Source organism: Pinus tabuliformis, chromosome 2_2, assembly GCF_031772625.1.
Source record: "Pinus tabuliformis cultivar Carrire ecotype Pingquan chromosome 2_2, CPIR1, whole genome shotgun sequence".
NCBI classification, from domain to species: Eukaryota; Viridiplantae; Streptophyta; class Pinopsida; order Pinales; family Pinaceae; genus Pinus; species Pinus tabuliformis.
The window spans coordinates 67,618,934-67,635,442 of NC_142300.1; positions in this window are offsets into that span (position 1 = coordinate 67,618,934).

Consider the following 16,509-nt stretch of genomic DNA (forward strand, 5'->3'; position numbering starts at 1 on the left):
CAACCAGTGTGGTTCATCGTCAGGACAAGTTGAAGAAACAGATCCATCTTAGCAAGTGTCTATTTAACTTGCTAAGCTGGATCTGTTTCTTCAACTTGTCCTGACGATGAACCACACTGGTTGGTTCGAAACGCGTCGAAAAATGATGTTTCATGTGATCTTCGCCGAAAAATCTTTTGTAAACTTGATATGAATCACAGAAGCCTAAACTCTACTATTGTTAAAATATCAAAATAATAGTCAATTTTTGTTAAATGCATAAGTTTAAAAAATTATTTTAAATGGTTTAGTGAACAATTTGTTTTCTTAAAAAAATATTATAACCTTTTATTAATATTATTTATAAATAATTATATTTAATATAATAGTAAAAAAAATTACTTATTCTCTAAAAAAATTCTCATCACTATTAAAAATAAATAATAATAAATAGTACAAAATATTCCATATTTAATATTTCAAAACTTTTATATCTTCAACACAATTTTAAGAAGATTCTAATTAATGTGAATTGCGTTAATAGAAGTATATCAATGATTAAATATAGCTAAATATAAACACAATACCTAATCGTCTTTTATTTTTATTACTTAATAATTATTATCAATTTACTTTTTCGAAATTTTATTAATTATTGATCTTATAATTCAGAAGTATGGTTCTTCTTATTTAACTTATGGTAACTCCAGGCTTGCACTCATATCCAAAGACTCAATTATATAAATGAAAAATGACTAGGGATATGTTCCCTTGTTTTTTTGTGCTCCTATAATTAGTTATATAACCTTCGATGGGGTTTCTCATGATAAGGAATATGGAAAACGATTTCATTTTGTGGGAGCTGCGGAAATAGAAAATTTATTTATTTTATTTTATTTACCTTATAGAGATTTGATTCTATCATGTAAGCTTTCATAGTCCATTTATAGAGTTGAATGTTCATGGTATTTGCTCTCTAGGTATTTTAAGTTTTAATCTTGCTAACATTTCGAAGTGGGTTGAAACACCATGGAAGATTTGGGATATTCTGTGGGCATATCAAGAAAATGAATTTTCTTGTAGTAATATGTTAATCTGAGTGAGAATTGAAAGGATAAACAACAACAAATCATATTATGGATCTTTCTTAAAGACATGGAGTAAATATAAACCCAGGTTTTGAAGGCTTATGTCCTTAGTAATGTAGGTACTTCAGCGGGGTTACATGTAATTGATCACAACTACCAATGAAATGGGGAACTCATAATAAGTTGGATACATTGTTATTATGATGACGTTATCTAAGGAGTCAATGTGAGACACCAGATATACCCTCCATCATCTTTAGGTCAATCGGGAGTTAGTGTAGATTCTTTTTACTAGACAGAATAGTTGATGTGCTAAAGATATTGACAAAATTATAAATGTCTTTGCCTCTTCACACCTGTGGATACCTACATATTCTAGCCTATGTATTGTTCAACAAACATTATAAAGAGGAAATACCTTCATACATGCATGATTTGTACAAAATAATTCTATTAGGATGGTCTAAGGAGCTCATACCACAGGAGATGTCAAATAAATATGAGATTATCCTTGAACTCCATAAAGAAATATGTAGAAGGGGGTCAAATGCTTAATTTCCTATGTGGTGATAGTAAGATGAACACTAATATGAAATAGTTGTGGAGATGAACATTAGACACCTACAATGTCGAGTTAGGTGGACATATTTGTGCAGAAAATCGTACCCTGCACTTGAACCAATCTACAACAAAACAAATTCCAACATACAAATGAGGGTAAGTTATGACAGATATTTTGTTGGAAAGGGATTGAACTAGCCTCAAACACAATTCTAGGAACAACACCAAATCATAGAAGAGATGACACAAAAGGTTCCCAAATTAATGAACAATTAATGTGTGTGTGTGTGTGTGTGTGATTCCTCAGGTGTTGAAATGATGAATCTTTAAGTTGGTTTGTTCCGCATGTGTAAGAAATATATTTTGGTTAGGGCTACATACACATTTGGTCATGTTGGGGCAACCTTAAGACATGATTTGAGGATTTGAGAACGCCTCTTAAAAATTGTATAGTCCATCCTATAGCCCTACACAGTTTAATTGGAGGTAATATGAGAAACCCACACGCATTTGAAGAAGAATATGCCTTTGGCCTATATTTTTGGAATCGGTATGGAACAATTTACCACATTTGAAGGGATTTGCATATTGAATGATAGAAATTCCTCACTATTGTCTCCCACTTTCCCACACTTGGAGAATTGTACACACTGAATTTGTAACAAGGCTAGTAATGTCAAAATTGGATCATAGTATGTACCCCATTAATTTGAGATTTGATCATAATATCTACCCCATTAATTTGATCTTTAATGGAGTCAAACTACATCTAGATGATAATAACTAAAGGGCCTTGAAATCTTGAAGTAACAACACCAATTACGAAAAAAAAAACTTTAATGTAATGAACTTAGACAAACAATGCTCATTCAAAGGATGCTTGGAAATAAAATGAGCCTTTCTTAATGAATAGATCATACATCTCAAATGTTCAAAACATGCAGTGAAACCTTGAAACCTGTATTTCAATAATAGCATAACCAAAGGAAGAATTACCCATGAAGTATGCCTACAACTACCATTCATTCATCATTGGAAGGTTAGGATGTTGGACCAAAGTTCGCATTGGGGGGGGGGGGGGGGGGGGGGGGCGCGCAAGGAATCAGTGTTAGAGCAATTTTATCATTTCATAACTTTTTATAATTAATTGAATCATAACCATAATCGTCAAATCATTAGACAAAGTAATGCACCATAAAACTACCATCACATCAATCACACATCATAATATCACAAGAGACACAAGTTTTTTGTGTGGAAACCCATGCGGGAGAAAATAAAAAATGCTTCTTCTTCTTTATCTTCAATTCATTACATAGATTTGTAGGCTTCAGCCTGTTGGAGGAAACCACCCCCAAGAAATGCAAGTTACCACTTCTATTAGCATACAACCTAATTGAGGCACTAACCTTGAAAGAATGCAAGCAATTGTTCATTGTAAGCTATGAATTGATTGAGGTTCCAACCTAGAAGATGAGAGGGCCCCAACCTTCTCTATGATGCAACTTGATTAATTTACAACCTCAAAAATGAGTAGGCTCCAACCTGATTGAGGTTCCAACCTCAAAAATGAGTAGGCACCAACCTGATTGAGGTTCCAACCTCAAAAATGAGTAGGCTCCAACCTGATTGAGGATCAAACTTTAGTGGAGGCATCCACCTCCTTCTCCAACTTCCTTTTGGACCTCTATTTCATATAATTTTCAATCTAGATCCAATGTCATCATATATCATTGAATCATAAGTACAATATGCAACCTTTAATCTATGTCACTATATAGTCCACAATCACTACCATAATCTGCAACCACTGCCACTACAATAACTTGTGACCACTGTCACTACAATCATTTTCATAAATACTACCACAAACTATTATACAAACAATTGTCACTAGCTATCATGGTGTTGCCCATACGTTGCTTCTACCAATGCATCAATCTAGTCACTCAATCCCCTTCTCAAAACTTGTTTTCACAAAGCATCTAAAATCACTACAACATGCGCATACCCTCTCAAAGGATACAAAATGGAATGCAATCATAAAATAAGTGTGAAAAGGGAATCACACGCCTATGGTTAGACTCGTCTCTAATCCTTGATCACCCAACTGCTTCTTGAACTCAATTAGGACAAATATTGACCCAAAAAGCTCATAAGAACCATATAAAAACTATATAGAAATTAAGGGTTCTACAAAATGCCCTTTTTTGGGTGCACTTCTATAGAATTCCCTTTCTCCAGTGACAGATCTATAGAATGCCCATCGAAATTTGTTATTGATACGACATAATTGTTTGTTAATGATGTGAAAAAATGGCCACATATAAAAATAATAATAATAATAAATACTTTCAGACCAAACCTATCAACCCATAGGGTCAAAATCGTGATCTTGTAGTTCCCAATAAAGCTCTATACCAATTTTCCTACCCATTATTTCCCGTGGGGTTCCACCAACGCAATCACCAATAGTCACTGTAAAGAAACCAAAACCAAAACCTTTGTGACAAGAAAATCCTTTACACTGAGACTCAAACTATGTCATTCCATTGAATTGTGTGTGATTTGGAAGGTTTGAGTGTCGGTATATATAAGGTTTCCATGTGATATGATGCCAAGAGGGTTGATCAAACTCCAAGTGATAATACCTAAAAGCCCAGGGCTTTGACCAAGGTCAACAGGAGCCATATGCATATGTGTTAATATGTTCATGTAATTTGGGGCGTATGAGTGACTACACTCAGGCTTAGCCTCTTATTTTCAACATGACCTTATTCATGTGGCCATGCCTCAAGATTGGATCCTTAGAAATCCTTGGTCTCCCGCATGATAATGTTAGCATGATGTCATCATGCCATGTGGTATCTCAGTTTGGGTACCACATGTCACTCATTTTCATGCATTTCACTAATCCAAAAGCTCCCTTTTGTCCTTGCCACATGGAAACCCATAGTGGTGCCACATCATCATGTTGATGTTAGCTTCTTATGTTTCCTACAAAGTGTTGTCATATCTACCACGTCGTGCCCTGTAAACAGTTTCCACGTGTTGAAGATGTTACATCATTGCTAAGCGAGAAAGGGAGTCGCATGTCAACTACGTCACCATACATGTCCAATGAATTGTGCCAAGTGTCGATACATAATTGAGCCACCTATCCTCCAATATGTGCTTTCCACATGTCATCAATCTATTGGCTCTTCATTATGTGCTTAACATCGTGTAACTCTCGACACCATCACCATTGATTTATCCAAAATTTGCACATTGTTTATTAGCATTAAAAATCATGCATTTCTTACCACCATCTACCATTAACTTAATCAATGTAAGGTGGATCTGCCTAAGAGGTGCACGCTCTTTAAAGCTTTAATGTTTTGGTGTTTTTCCCTATAGTTTGGGCCTCTCGCTAGCGTTGATCTTCAAATGGCCATAACTTCTCATCCAGAAGGATTTTTTCGAAGAAAGATATATCGTTGGAAAGGTACCAAAAAGACCTATGCAATCATGTAGTTTGTAGGACCATTTGAACATCATATATACATAAAAAAAACTCCAATAATATCAAGAAACTTTATCTCCATGTGATGAGATCTTATAAGAGATCTGGTTGTGATGTTGCTTCCTGGAGAGTCTTGTTGCTTCCTTAGGCATCATGAATGATGTTGTTGTTGTCTCAAACCTTCCCTTTGACATCAATGACAACTTGTTGTCATTAGTGACAACACTATGTGAAACAATATCCCCCTTTGTCATTGATGGAAACACCATCAAACATTGATGGTCATTAATGTCAACCAATAAAAAACTCCCTTTGTGTAAATGCAATGTCTACAATCTATCCCTGCTCAAATGCCTTCCTTTTTCAATGTCAATGTATCAATGTCTGCAACCTATTCCCCTTTGACACCAATGGAAAATGGTTACGATATTTAATGAAACTATAATGCTAATGGGTGAACATGCTCCTACATAAATATCTATCAAAAATTCATAATATTTTTCTGGATGATCCTGTGGACCTAACTGAACCATACTTGCAGCTATGCTACCATTATGACAGAATCTCTGGTTGAGACCATGCTTCCAATACTACTCATAGTTTTTCCTGTACTTTTAAAGTCTCCCCCTGAGACCATGCTTCCACTGCTACTAATATTTGTTCCTGTACTTATAAAATCTACCCCTTAGATTGTGCTCTTTCCTATGGATCTAATCTAAATCTCCCCTTAAGACCATGTTTTTTGCATTTTCTAACTACTCATAAAACATGCCTGCTTCACTTATCCTTTCTTTACATCTGAGATATCATCATCCAGTTATGCAAGATTCATTTTTCTAGAGACTTGTAGATTTAACATGTATGTTACCAACCTCACTTATTCTTTCTTTACACTTGAAACATCATAATCAAGTTATGTAAATCAATGTACAGTAAAGGTCACATACTTCCCTCAAGTTTTGATTTGACAAATGATGATCTTGAAGAAGCTTTTTTCAAAGGGATTGTATCTGAGGAGTCAGACCTAATCGAGGTCCTCTTTGACCTCTTCTCGTCTACTAGTATTGATAGGAAGTCCTTATTTGGTGTGTCATCTAAAGTTTAGTTTGTAATCTCGTGATATATGACCTTCATTGTGACATATGTGCCATTCAACATCAAGCTTCAACACCTATTGAAATAGTTGTGTCATTCCTCTAATTTGGTCCACATGTCTCCATCTAGGTACATGATCATATCCTCTATACCTAACCACATCATAGGTTCTCCAATCTTTCTCTTTGTGTCCAAACTTTCTGAATGAGAAACAATAACCAAAGAACTTATTTTGATACCTAGATATAGAAGGATATCTCAACCTTTTGAAGTTACTTCTTGGAGGAGCCATGTTCTCTTGTTTATTAACACCTTCTTGAGTGTTTCTTGTGGATGGTTTGTGAGGATCCATATTCATTCGTTGATTTTCAACATGCTTGATTGTTTCCTGTGGGTGCTTTGTGAGGAGCCATATTTATTTGTTGGTTTTCAATACCTTCTTCATTTTTGCTTGTGAATTATTTGTGATGAGCCACCTTCATTGACTACTTTTCAATACCTGCATTATTTATGCTTGTGGATCCTTTATCTTCATGTGTATTGTACCCCTTTGTTGTCGCTGCTACAACAGCCTCCTAATTTTTCCTACCTTCAAACTTTGGAGGCCCCTTATAATCATGCCATCAATATATTAAGGTCATGCTCAATCATGTTGTCTAAGTTTTCAAGTATTCCCTTAGGAATCCTAAGTCTCGATCTACTTGTTTTCATATGCCCAACTCTTGATGTATTCAGAAGCTAACACATGCTTTGTTGATTACGCAGTCTCTAGCAATAGTGATTACACAGTCCCTAGTAGATAGTGACTTTGTAATCATTTCCAACAATGATTGCACAGTTGCTAGTGACAGTCACTGCACAATCCTTCCTCACAGTCATTATGCAATCCTTTCTCTTAGTCATTTTGCAATCTTTGATCATAGTCACCATGCAATCCTTGCTCACGGTGACTAAAGCTCCCAGTGACATTGTAAGGGAATCCTATGTAGATGGTGATCATGCACTCTTTGTTGATAGTGAGAGTGTACTTATTCAAGTCAGTACTATCACACCTCTTAGTGGTAATCAATTCAGTTGTGACTCCTAGTTTCCTGATATGCACTAAGCACACTCATAAATCTTAACCTTAATTGCATGTTTGCTCTCCCTATATAAAGAGCCTAGTCGAGAGATTATTTTCACATTCGTCTTTCGCTTTTGATCTCCATGCACTTTTGGAGTACAAGGAGAATTATCTCACTCATGGTTGTAAATGCCCCATTTTCCAAGTGAGTTTCTCAACTATCTCTTTTGCTTTTGCAAGTGTCACTTTTGGTTTCTTTCATTCTTGCATGTGCCGCTTTCACTCTTACATGCATCACTTTTGCTTGTTTTTGCATATCCCAAGAGCACCATGGCAGAATTTCTAGAGGAAGCTCCAGCACACTCTCTTGCACTAGATGATTGTATTTATCATGATAAAATGTGTTGGACACTCTCCCATAACATAGCACATCTTTTGATTGAAGTAAACTCTTGTGTCGTAAATGATTGAATCCTAACTATCACATTTGGAGATAAGTGTCGCTTTATTGTCACTTCAATGTATGCATGATGGTTTTGGGTATATTATGTATCTTCTTATCATGTGATTGGTTGTATATGTGTGTATGACCATGTTCAATACCTATTATATGATCTTACTCTCTTGTCTCATTGATCTCATATTTAGTCAATTCTAGAGTCCTTCAATGTCCTCACCTCTTACACAACCCATGAACACATTCAACTTCTAGCCAAGTGATAAGTGCATTGTGCATTCCAAGGCCTCGGTGGTGAGGCCCTTACCTCCTATACTTGCGCATTATGCCCATCTAGAGGATGGCCTCCTTTACTATGCATTGAGGAACCTTAGAGCATAGTCACTCAACCTTGTTTCTTACACTTGCCCATTATGAAAGCTTGGACCAATCCTGTCTTGAATTGCACACTACACATTTTGAGTAGATAATAGGGCCATTTATGGACCCTTGTAGTGCTCAATTATACAACACTTAAACCCTTATCCTCAAGCACTACGCACTGCACATTCTCAATGAGAAATCCTACCATCTCTTCCTTCCATGACCTGTGCAATGTGCATAAGCATGCCTCTTCCTTCCTTGTCATTGTGCATTGTGCACTCCTACTACCCATTCCTCCACTCCTTTCCTCTTGATCCTATGCATTTCATCCAATAAGGCCTCTCTCTCAACCCTTACGCATTGTTCCATCACAGTCAGCCTCACATGAACAAACAAAGATAGGATAGGTGATTTTGGGATCAATGTTGTCTTGTCATGAGTGAACTTCATTTCCAAGTGTTTTCATCCTATCATGACAAGATTATGATCAAAGAGGTCATCAAGAAGAGGTTACAAGAAGGACACTTTTGGAGATGAGACTCAAATATGCTATCAAGCAGGAGTAAAGGAATCTTGACCATGACAAAAAGATGGAAACTCATGTTAACTTAGAGGGTTCCAATACTTATCCAAACCCTTTGGAGGGTTAAAATGAAGTGCAAGTCAGATCCATCATGAAGAACTGAAGACATAATAGCAAGGGAAGGAAATTGGAATTGATACATTAAAATGAAATCTTATGTCACTATCGCCAAATTCTGGCTTCTCAAAGTGTCATCACAAAAATGTTGTATTTTCCATGTATTTTGCCACAATTTGTGGAATGTAATTTTGTATTTCCAAAAAAGGCAGAAAATGTAAAATGTGTGGAAGCCTAAGGGTCACACATGGAATGTTGAAAGTCACTAGGAAGTCCTAGAGTCATGTAGGAGCTCAAAGGTCACATAGAAGCTCATAAATCATATGGTAGTTCTAGGTTCATGGGGGAGATAAAGAGTCATATGGAAGGTCGAGAGCACCTCGTTTGTTATAAATAAACCCTCATATTTCAAGAAAAGGAATTTTCACCTTGGTTTCTCTAGCTTGGCATGGGAGAGAAGATAATTCTTTGGAGGAGAAAGTGATGAGTTAATGTTCCACTATTGGGGCTAGTGTTGCATAATTGTAATTGTGTACTTGGAACTTTCATGTAATATTTTAAGCTCTCAGAGTCGGTGCGCTTTCATGCATGTGTCATGGATGTTGAAATATTACTCTTTTAATGTTTTTGGTTTATGTTTATGTCTATACATACTAAATAAAATGAACTATTTCATTGGATTTAGTATATATCTTGTTGAATTTGCATTGTTACTTGCTTTTATGATCATTGTTACCTTGTGAACTATTTTTTAGGTCAACTAACGATTCTTTTTATGCTCTTGTTTGTCTTTACTAGAATAGTATTATTACTTTTCTCTTCTCTTAAATGCTTACTCTTTCTCCTCTGTTCGTGAAAGAACCTTATGTACATTGCAATTGTATGCTTCACAATGTCAAATTTATTGCTTGTTTCAAAGGTTTGTGTATAATCTCTTATGTTGATAATTGCATCCAAGGAATATCTCTAAGAATAATGGTGGTTGGGCTGAATTCTCGAATGGGGTTCCTATCGCAAACGGTGTGAGGTCTAATTGGGACTTCATGCCATGGAGACCCCCTATTATTGGCAGTATCCAACACCCACGGGGGCTTCACTTGGGGAGAAATACCATACGATGTGCATTCATATTGGGGGATATATATTGAGGAAAAAATGACATAATATATTGAGCATATAATAGGGGGTAAAGGTTTTTTATATTGGCAAGTATAAAAAATGGAGTTCAAAGTTAATGAAAAAATATAAAGGGGTATAAAAAATATTAATGAAAAAATGGATACCTACAATAACTTGTGAAATTAGGGTTTTTTAAAATTGGGAAGGTGTATTTGGTTTGTATTGGTAGGGGGTTAAATAATGTGACTTTTAGAGGTATTTTCCAATATCTAATCAAATTAGGGTTATTGTTTAGTATGTCATGAACGCATATGATACATCATAGGTTCATTGAGTGAAGCCCCTGTGCCAACACCATCAACACCCTTCATAGAATTGCCTTGAGTGTCATTAAATGAACATGCTTGGCCTGGTGCACCTTTTGCATTGGATCTTCAAGAGGTTTGTTACTAGATGCTATGAATGTCTGATCAAGCCTCTTGGAGTGATCTTCATTTGATGAACTTGGCGGGCACTATTCTTGGGTGCCTCACAATTTTATTGATAACCATGACCTATCTTAATAAGCGAGGACCTATGCATTCTAATAATATGATCTACGATTCAATATCTTTGTGGAACTCTGAATTTAGTTGCTCCAATTCATCTCTCAAGAGGATAAATTCTTCTTCTAGTCTTTCACATATTTGTTCCTTCTCATTTAGTTATTCAGATAGAAATTCCTTTAGTCTTCTTGTTGCCTTTGATTCAACTTTGAGAGAAAGAATGGTTTCTTCATTTAAGCTCTTCTCTTGAATTTGTTTCATGAGCTAACCTTCTTTCTTTCTAAGAATATTTATTTCTTTTAGTGCACTTCTAATTTTTTCTTCATAACAAATTTTTTCTTCAGGTTCCAGACAAACTTGGCTTCTTCTTCATCGAAGTTAGAGTCTTCTTTATATTTTTTATCTTTCTCTTCTTTTGTTGCCTTGAAATCTTCTTCCTTGACTCTTTATTTGTCTTCCTTCATTCTTAACTCAAATGCAGAGAGATTCCCATGAATTTTATCCATAGACGTCTTGTCTACTTTAAATAGTTCCTCAAGGGATGATACTTTGGGATTGAATCTTGATGGAAGTGATCTCAATACCTTTCAAACAACATATCTATATTGGACTTCTTCACCGAGACCTACAATGGAGTTGATTATATTTTCTACTCGAAAAAAATATGAAGCAATGTCCTCATATTCTTCCATATTCAAACTTTAAAATTGGCCCCTAAGAGCTTGCAACCTAACTTCTTTAAATTTCACATCCCCTTCATAATAAGTCTTGAACTTATTCCATATCTCATGAGTTGACTTGCACTGCATTACTTTGATGAATTCTGACTATGCCAATCCACTTAAGATAGCATGCTTAGCTTGTGCATTATATGTGTATACTTCCTTCTTTGTTGCATCTATCATAATAGCATTAGGGACTTTATATTTGGTTTCCACAATTTCCCAAACTTATACTCCCAAGGAAATGAGATAAGTCTCCATATTTATTTTCCAAAGTGCATAATTGGTCCTATAAAACATAAGGGGCTTACCCATTGCTCTGGTCATGGCTATCTTCCCTTGAACTTCAACCTTCTAGTAGTTAACTGTTATGAAGGTAACCTACTCTTATTCCACTTATTGGCTTAAAGGACATACTAAAAGGGGGGGTTGAATCAATGTGAGAGAAATTTATCATTTCATAACTTTTTATAATCAATTGAATCTTAACCATAATAATCAAATAATAAAAAAGAGTAATGCATCATAAAGCTACCATCACATTAATAATACATCATCACATCCCAAGAGACACAATATTTTTATGTGGAAACCCATATGGGAGAAAACCACAAATCCTTATTGTCAAACCAGGCAGTAACTCCTCAAAGCAAAATTGATTCATATATTTTATTCCTTCAGGTACGTCTTCATTATATACATGAGGGAGAGACTGTTCACTTCATCTCCCGATGACTGTTCATAGTACTTATTTATTTATTTACATTATATTCACCCAATCCTAATGAATAGGTGTCAACATTCCCCCCCTTAATTTGAAGGGATGTCGGTGATTCCAAGCATCATTCTGAATCGTTCAAGCTTTTCTCTTCCAAGCGCTTTGGTGAAGTTGTCTGCAATTTTCTCATTAGTGGAACAATGATGGAGATGGATTGTTTTGGCCTCAACATGATGTCAAATCAGATGATATTTAGTATTGATGTGCTTCGTTCGATCATGGAACTTTGGGTCCTTGGCCAACTTTATTGCAGAGGTATTGTCAATCATGAGTGGAGTTGATTGTACTTGTTTTACCTGCAAATCTTCAAGAATTTTCCTGAGCCACACAATTTCTTTTGTTGCTTTAGCTGCTGCCACGTATTCTGCTTCTGTTGTTGAATCTGCTGGAACTGATTTTTTGCGTGATCTCCAAGAGACAGCTCCTGATCCAAGACTCATATCATATCCTGAAGTAGATACCCCAGTTTCTTTGTCTCCATCAAAGTTTGAATCATAGTATCCAATCAAGCTAAATTCATCCACCTGTGTATACTTGATTCCAAAGTCTTGAGTTCCCTTCAAGTACCTTAGAACTCTTTTTGCAGCAAACATGTCCCTCACAAGGCTTTTGCATAAACCTGGAGAGGATTCCAACAGCAAACGAAATGTTTGGTTTGGTAGTAGTTAGATAGTTGAGACTTCCTACAAGCTGTCTATACTTTGTTACATCCTCAAAGTCTTTTCCTTCAATAGATGTGAGCTTTAAGCTCTGTTCCATTGGAGTAGTAAGAGGATTGCATTCTGTCATGCCAAACCTATTCAACAGATCTCTAATGTATTTCTTTTGAGAAAGAAATATGGACTTCGGATGTTGGGTTACTTCAATACCAAGATAGTAATGAACATAGCCCAAATCAGTCATTTCAAAACTTTTCCCCAATTCCTTCTTTATGGATGCAATGTAGCTTTCATTGTTCCCTGTCATTAAAAGATCATCTACGTATACCACAAGATATACAACTGTTTTTCCAACTTTCTTGACAAATAAAGCTGCATCATCAAGATCATAATGTTTGAAATTGAGTTTCAGAAGATGCTCAGTTAGTTTTTCATACCAGGCTCGCGGTGCTTGTTTGAGGCCATACAAGGACTTCACTAGTTTGCATACTTTATGTTCATGTCCTTTCACAGCAAATCCTTCAGGCTGGGACATAAAAACATTATCTTTTAGATCTCCATTCAAGAAAGCAGTTTTTACATCCATTTGATGGACTTTCCAACCGTTCTGAGCTGCTAGGGAAAAGAGTGTCCGGATGGTAGCCCATTTTGTTGTGGGAGGAAAAGTCTCCTCATAATCGACCCCTTCCTTCTATGCAAAACCTTTTGCCACAAGCCTAGCTTTGTGCTTGTCAAGTGAGCCATCAGCTTTATACTTGTTCTTGTAGACCCACTTGCAGCCAATTGGTTTGGTTCCTAATGGAGGATCAACCAGCTTCAAAGTTCCTTTCTTTATGAGGGCATCATATTGCTTTTGCATCGCTTCTTTCCATTCATCATGAGAAGCAGCTTATTTGAAGGAAGTTGGTTCAAAATATGTAGGCAAGTTCAATTCACAATCATAAGAAACATCCATATCAACAGGTGAATTAGAGTCATCCACATCACCTCCATTTTGTCGGTTTGAATTTCTAGTTCCTGTCTTCCCAAACTCATCAGGATGAACACTTTCAAGTGTCTTTGTCAGCCACTTTGGGGGACCTTTCTTAGATGGTCTAGGCTGCTCCATTGATTGAGTTGGAACTGAATCAAGGTTGAGTCTCCCAATTCTATCAATCACATCACTTAAAGCATCATCCGTTGTTGGATTTTCATGCAGGGGATAGTGTTCTTCAGAAGATTCCACATGTTGATCTAGTATAGGAATCCCCCCTTCAAGATGTGGAATCTGATTATCAAATTCTTGAAATTATTTTTCATTTGCGAATCTATCCAAGCAATCAAGTTGTTGCACAACAACATTGTCAGTTTTGGATGATTCAAGAAAAATTACATCTCTAGATACAACAAACTTTTTATTTACTTCATCATAGAGATGATATGCTTTGGAGGTGTTTGAATACCCCAGGAAGATACATTTATGACTTCTAGCACCAAGTTTGTTTCTATGTTCCTTTGATATCAAGGCATAACAGGTGGAACCAAAGACCCTGAGATGCTTTACCGAAGGAACATGTCCATACCACATTTCATATGGAGTCTTGTTTCTAATAGCATTAGATGGACATCTATTCTTTATATATGCAGCACATAGAATAGCATCAGCCCAAAACATTATCTTTACATTTTTGAAGAAGAGCATGGATCGTACCATATTTAAGATTTTCCTATTCATTCTTTCAGCTACACCATTCTGTTGGGGATTATAAGGTACAGTTGTTTGATGTTTGATCCCATGTTGGTGAAGAAAATTTTCAAATTCATTTGATGTGTATTCTTTTCCATTATTAGTGCGAATAGACCCAATATGAGATTGTGCATCATTTTCAATCCATTTATGAAATTTCTTGAATGTTTGAAAAGCATCAAATTTGTTCTTCAATAAATAAACCCAACACATTCTGGCGTAGTAATCAATAAATGTCATCATATTTTTATTTCCATTTGCAGAAGGAACATGCATTGGGCCACATAAATCTGAATGAATGAGTTCAAGTTTTCTATGTGCTCTTGAATGTGAATCATGAAAAGACTGTTTGCTATGATTTCCTAGAATGCAAGCATCACATTGCTTAAGTTTCCTAGGAATTGTAGGCAAACCAGCAATACCATTTTTCTTCAACAAGCGGAGACTATCATAGTTCAAATGTCCAATTCTAGCATGCCATAATAAACTTGATGGAAGTGTACCTTCTTCATGATGAGAATTGTATGAGAAATGTTGTGCACGAGCAGAGGTTCCTTGTAGCTTAAGAAGCATTTCTTCTTCTATTCCCCTCATGACAAGTGAGTGGTCAGATTCTTTTCTTACCTCAATCTTGCCATCAAACATATGAATGAAGTGACCTCGCTAGAGGATGTGGACCAAAGCCAGCAAGTTTCTCTTGAGTTGTGGGAGATATAGAACATGCTGCAGAAGAAAGTCTGGAAGACCATGCAGTTTAAGCCTGATTGTACCAAGCCCTGATGGCTTGATTTTTGATTGGTCTGCAAAGTATACTGCTCCATCAACATTGTCAGTAAATTCTTCAAAAAAATCTTTTCTATGAGTCATGTGGCAGGTTGCTCCTGAATCAAGCAACCAATCATTTTTCCAAGAAGCAAGTGAAGCATTAAATAAATCTTCATTTACTACAATATTACATTGTGCCACAACATAGTGAGAGGATTCAGGTGCTTTACCTTTGTCTGTATCATCAGTTTTACCTTTCTATTGGTTTCTTTGCTGCTCAATTTTGTCCCACGGTAACTTGCATGTAGAGGCATCATGTGATCCATTTCTTTTGCAGTGTATGTAGTGCAAATCTACCTTTTCTCCTTGCAAGTGTCTGCCCCCCCTGCCTCTAAAATTTCTTTCTCTTCCCCTTCGACCACCTCTTCCTCTGGAGGAATCTTTAGCAGGATTCTTTTCTTTATGAGCAAGGCACACAACCTCTTCAGAAGATTCAGGGGTTGTCTTCTTTCCAAAAGCTTTCTCTCTTCCAGCAAACTTTTTCACAAGAGAGTCAAAGGTGATATCTTTGAGATTTCCATTTGCTTGCAATGACTCAAGATAATTGGAGTAAGTAGGATAAAGTGCCTTGAGAAAAATGATAAGAGGAATATCCAATTCAACCTTAGTGGATTTGATATCATGCATTATAGACTTTACTTCAAATGCAAGAGCAAGAGGATCATTATTTTGCAGTTCAAGAGTGAAGATTTTAATCATGAGTTGAACAACTTCAAGTGAAAAATGTGAGTCATAGAGTTCTTGCGGCTTTTGTAAGGCTTCAAAATCAGTTGAGAATGGAAAAATATGGTGACTCACCTCTTCATTTACAGATGCTGCGATTAATTCATAATCTTTGTTTTTCTTGTTTTCCCAAATGACGAGCTCTTTGTTTGATGTACGCTGTTCTGGCTCTTTGTCTCCGTCTCCAACACACACTCCTTTCCACCACTCATTGAAAATGAGCGTGTGTTTTATCATCTGGGACCACTCAAGATAGTTCTCTTTGCCAGTGAGAACTATTCCCACGATGGATATGATTGAATGCATACTGTAACAAAAACTTCTGCTACAAAACTTTTACTCTTAATGGGAAAAAAATATAGTTATGATATGACTGGACAACAAACTCAACTTGGTAGCAATTGTCAATACCCAAGACATATATATTGGCACTATTCAAAATATATATCGATTTATTTTTACATTGATCACCCAATGCAGCCCTTCAAAAATTTTAACACACAGCGAAAATTTTAAAATATGCACAAAATCAGGGCTCAACTCACATTATAGGACATCGCTTCATAGGCAGCATACCAAAATAGTTCAATATACCATGTACATTCAACGCATGGCTCAACTCACATACACATCAACTTACATACATATTTTACATATTTTA